The following is a 5,375-nucleotide window of genomic DNA, read 5'->3' on the forward strand; positions in this document are numbered from 1 at the left end:
CCACCAAAAGCCTAAAAAGCCACTGGGGCCTCCAGGACTTCTTTACCCCATCTGCTCGAATCATAGAGAAACCTGCCCCGTTGTCCTCCTGCCCCTACAGGGGTCTTTTTGCAAGCTCACTGGTTGAAGGCAGAATTCAGTGCCTTGTGGTTTTGGAGAACTTGCGCCCCGTTTTCCTGCTACATGTCGTGTGTGTGTGGGGGGGTCCCCTCAGCATCTTGAGACCACCCAGAGCTCAATTTGTGGGAAGTTCAGGCCACGTGGAAGTGGCCCCCTGACCTCCCAGGCTGTTGCTTCTAGAGGCCCCGGGATCATCTCAGTTAAGGGCCCTGATTTGGGACGTGATTACTCAGTCCATTCAAATGAGCACCTGGGTTAGTGTTCGCGTAACCAGCAGGAGTGTGGACACTGAGAATTCGGCCTGTAATCCTCATGGCAGATCCCCATCACTTCTGTGTTGTTTGTCTGGAGTCCAACATACAATTACATCATGGTGATTCTTTAATATTTTGTATTGAACTAACACTGGCTCATACCCATTAGACAGGTTTCAGGTGTCCAGGATTATGATCAGCGCTTGTTTACATTACATTGTGCTCATCACCACACAGTGACCCCTGACCCTTCCTTTCTGCTGACCTCTGTTTTGCCCTGGTAGTCGGAGACATTGTTTTGTTAGCCAAATTGTTACTGGTCCATCCACTCTCAGATCTGACCACTGGCCAGCTCACCTTAGGCAGAAGACATCGGTGACCCCCAGCCAGCTCACCTTGGCCAGAGACATTGGTTCTTGCCTTTGCTGACTCCCCTAGGCACTCTCTGTGATGTCTTCTCCACCCGTGGGAGAGATTCCCCAGCCTCCCACTTGCCCAAGGCCCATCTTCCTACTCAGGTTTCCTGTCTGATGCGCTGGTGATGTCACTCGTTGTGACCAGCCCCCCCCCCCCGCTCACAAAGGCTTGAACTCACTCCACTGACACAGGCCACCTGTCTTACTGGATGGCCCAGAAGCCCCCAAATGCCAGCGTCCATGGACACCTTCTGTCCATGCGGTCTGCAGGCTTGTTCTGGTGGGTGAAGAACAGGCACCCCCCAGGCCTTCCTGTGTCTTGCTCCACTCCCACTCTTTTTTTTTTTTTTTTAAAGATTTATTTATTTATTCAAGCACTGGGTACAGTCAGAAGTGCGGGAGGGTGAGAGAATTCACCAGCGCCAGAGCGGGGAGCAGAGCAGGCAGAAGGACCGAAGGACACTGCTGAGGGGAGCAGCGGGCGGCAGGAGAGGTCTGCGCGCCATGTGGGACCCTCCTCCGGTGGCCGGGGAGCAGCCGGGGATCGAACCGGCGCCGCAGAGGCTGCGGGCAGCGTTGCAACCTGGCGCTCAACCACTGCGCCACCGGGGAGGCCCGTCCACTCCCACTCTTCATGGTGGTAGGGCTGTGACTCAGGAAGGCATAGTTTGGCTTCCACAGCGGACTCCTCGTGAGGACACGGCAGAGATCCACAGCCCTGTCTGCTCGGTGCAGAGAGGCTCCACCCTTCACGCTGCGTCCTCCACCATGTGATGGAAGAGAGCGGCCACTGCCTGACACGCCCTGCGAGACCTTTAGACTCCTTCAAGTGTATAAATTCTCACTGATTTGACAAGATTGATTTTCTACCCTTTACTTTGCAAAATCCATTGTGAGGCCGAAACAAGTAAAATTGATTTCTGCTCGCTTTCCTCCCCACCCAAGGCCTCTTTCCTCACTCCTGGCAATATGAGTTTTTGACTTTCTGTGCCCTTTTGAAAAGCTTGGTGTGGGGGGAACACAGTGAGATCAAGAGGTTCTGCAGTCGGTGTGGGAATCTCAATGTGTTGGGTGTTTAAGCCTCATTAGCTCAGAAGATGCCTCTGTTGGAAGTCTACGGACGTGCATTGTACATGTTGGACACTGGGACTGGTGTCACCCTGCTTTATGCTTAATTCACAGTTTGTGCATTTTTACTTAAGTAAGCATGCACTGTAGAAGCCACAGGGGGACGTTGCGTGCTCTGAGGACATGGTGCAGGAGGCAGTGGCATGGGCCTGCCTCCCACTCTTCCACGTAAGCCAGGAGTGTCCTCTTTTGGTTCTCAACAATGAATTTAGTTTCCCTCTGATTAATGAGCTCGAGGCTCTGTCTGTAGTTCAGCACACTGCAGATTGAAGGCAGCTGTTCTGCTCTGGCACCCCACCAGTGGTGGTGATGCCAAATTGGTTGTTAAATGAGGCTGGCACGGAGTTTTCCTTGGGCTGTGACTTTCAGTGTCTCATGTGATCGCCACTCTAGGTCAGAACCAAAGACAAGTTCCTTTGGACGGGAGAACGACTTTAGTTGGCTGGAGCCTTCCAACTGGACCGTGCTGGGAGACCCATCAAAATAGATGGCTTCCTGTAAGCCTCCATCTTCTTAGACTTGGCGTAGAGGGCAAAGGCCCGTCTTTCGCTGGAGAGTCATGGAATAATGAGCTTCGCCGAATTAGTTTGTTCATCAGGAAAGAAAGGACTCAAGAGTGAGCGGGGGATGGGTTTTTCCTCAAAATGGAGTCACAGGACAGTGTTTGGCTGCTCTCAGCAAAGGGATGCAGCTCCAGGAAAAAAATACAAAAATGTGATGTGATGTGTGGTGGTGACCGATTTCTATAGTGTAAATACATCCACGCAGGCCACTTTCAGGCTACCAACATGACGTCATTGAGGGCAGAATTAGGAACAAAAGTGCAATCTTTTGTTTTTGAGGAGCTGGTTGTAACTGATGCAAGCACTAACTTCTAGAAATGGTTAGACCATATGGAATGAGCCTGGCTCCTGCCAGCTGCTTCAGAAGACTGTCCCTGACAGTGAAGGCTGTCTGAGTGATGTCACTTGTCACTGTGGCCCACCTTTATGCCTCAGACACAAGCCTCGAACTCGCAGTGATTTTCTGCTCTGTCTGTTTCTTCAACTCATTTATTTATTCATCAAATAATAAATGGAGACGATCTGCTCTGATCCAGAGATTCTGCAGTGAAATCAATTAGACCAGGAACTTTGCTCTCCCAGAGGTGCCCACTTGGAGGACAATACAGAATCCTAAGGAGAGTCATAATGAATAAATAACAAAGTAATAACAAATAAAGGGTATTAACGTGGTGAGCAAAATAACTGAAATAGATGGGTGTCTGCTGGTGACAAGCGCTGCAGTCACAAGGAGACCAGGGACGGGGGCTGGTGCAGGGCCTAATGGGTGTGGTGACCCGAGCTTTGATCACCGAAGGCGACTCACGGGGCTGTAAATGACGTGCTTACAAGCCTGTAGTCTGTTAGAGGGAAGGCGCGCAGCAGCGAAAGAGCAGTAAAGTAAGGCTGTGCATCAGAGGCAAAGGCGCTCTTGTCGCCAGCGATCTGGAGAGGTGAGGGGTGGGAATCTAATGTCCCCCCCCCACCCCTGAAGGGCTGGGGCAGGGTGCATTCTTGCCTTCTGAGCAGGAGCTATAGACGTGTGCCTGGTACCCCTGGGGACTGAGGAGCCCCAAGTGGAGTCTTGGCTGGAGTATTTTATGCTTTGCAGGTTACCTATGCTTATGCTCTGTGGAACGAACCTTAAACCACAGAGACCTCTGAGAGTCCCCCCCGCCACCAGATTATCAACGAACGATGCTGACAAACTGGTGCAGACCTCCCCCAACTCCTCAAACCCCTGGTGACACAGCAGCACCATGACTTACAGGTTTTACCCCTTGGCCAGGCATCAGGCCATCTAGACACATTCCTTTTTTCAATGGAACAGTTTGGGCCAGTTCTGGGCAGCCTGCAATGAACGCTCAGAGCACAGACTGCGATTCTAAATATTAAATCAGGAAGAGCTTAACCAAGAAAGTGGTGTTTCAGGCAGAGTCTCCAGGTGGGGACAGAACTAGCTATGCAGAAATCTGAAGGCAGTTTCCTCCAGACTCTCCTAACCCCTTTGAGCAGAGAGGTGCACAAATGGAAAGGCCACGAGGCAGGGTCTTGTTCAGGGAAAGCTGTGGGGTCTGTGAGATCAAGCCTGGGTGGATAACGGGGAACCTCAGTTGATGATCTCGAAGAGATGAGCGGCACATGCTGGATGGAAATAGGGAGCGTGTGTGTGGTCCCTGTGAGATGTTTCTGGACTCTGCTTGCTTTTCCTCACATGTTGCCTGGATCTCTCAGTCCATGAAACCAGGAATTCTTAACCTGGGACTCTGTCTAGAATTGAGGAGGCCTATACATTACAATTTGGCAAAAAAATGTTTGTTTTCACTGAAATCGAGCGTTCCCTTCAGTTGGGCACACAGGGAAGCAGGGTGGAGTTCGCGCTGAGCACCCCTCTCCATCCATCGAGCTCAGTGATATTTTTATATTAGATTCTAATTTCTGCAAAGATTCTGAAATATCATTTATGCTCTTCACGTCTCTGATACTTTGTTGACGGAGCTGCTGTTCGAGTGCACAGGATGACTCCCCCCCCCCCCCGCCCTGATCAAATGACCAAGTTAAATATTTTCCCAGCTGGAGTTGAAGTCAGCAGGCTTTGGAGAATGCTGATGTCTTCAGAGGAAGACTGTCCCGTAAATGAGCTATACAAGCTCAGTGCCACTCACAACAATATGTTGTTGTCAGATTTGGGGGTTCCTGGATTTTGGGTTTCCTCATTCCGTGACTGAGAAGAATTCCCAGCCATGTCTTGGTAAAGCAAAGGAAAGTTTATTAAAGGCAGAATGAAAATATGCCTGGAAAGACGCCTGGGCAGACAGTCCTGGGAAGAACAACTGCAACGGAATTGTGGGGGTGTTCTTATCTTAAATGGGGTGCAGAACCTGCTCACCCCACCCCTTCTTGGGGTACACTGTGCAGGCACTCTCGGGGTGGTGATTTATCAGTTCAGGCTGCCATTTCTAAGTCACTCCTCCTCCTGCTGTGCTCTGGGGGGGCACTTTTATCAACTGGGCAGCAGCTTGGGGAGGGAGAGCGCTTGGCCTGGGTTGACACAGCCTCTCTGCGCTTCCCTTGGGATGTGGGGGGAGAGGATTGGGGGAATTGTTTTTATCACCCAGGGACCTCTCAGTTTTGAGGCATGACCACCCCCTCCCCTTGCTTCCTGCTCTCCTGGGCCTGCCTGTAGGTTGGGTTGGGGGCTGCCTTTCTCTCCCTGGGCCCTTTTTGGCTCTCCCTGGCCTTTGTCCTCTCTGGCATCTGCTTCCCCGGGCCCTGGCTATCGCTGGCAATTTAATTTGCATCTCGGGGTCCCTGCCCTAAATGTGGAACAGCATCTTCCTGAACTGGCATTTCAACATTTGTAACCATTCCAACGAAAAAAGTGAGGCTGATTGGCTAGCCGCCGCCGCCAGGCC

The sequence above is a fragment of the Talpa occidentalis genome, unplaced genomic scaffold (assembly GCF_014898055.3).
Source record: "Talpa occidentalis isolate TD23 unplaced genomic scaffold, MPIMG_talOcc4v2.1 talOcc4.15, whole genome shotgun sequence".
In the NCBI taxonomy this organism is placed as follows: Eukaryota; Metazoa; Chordata; class Mammalia; order Eulipotyphla; family Talpidae; genus Talpa; species Talpa occidentalis.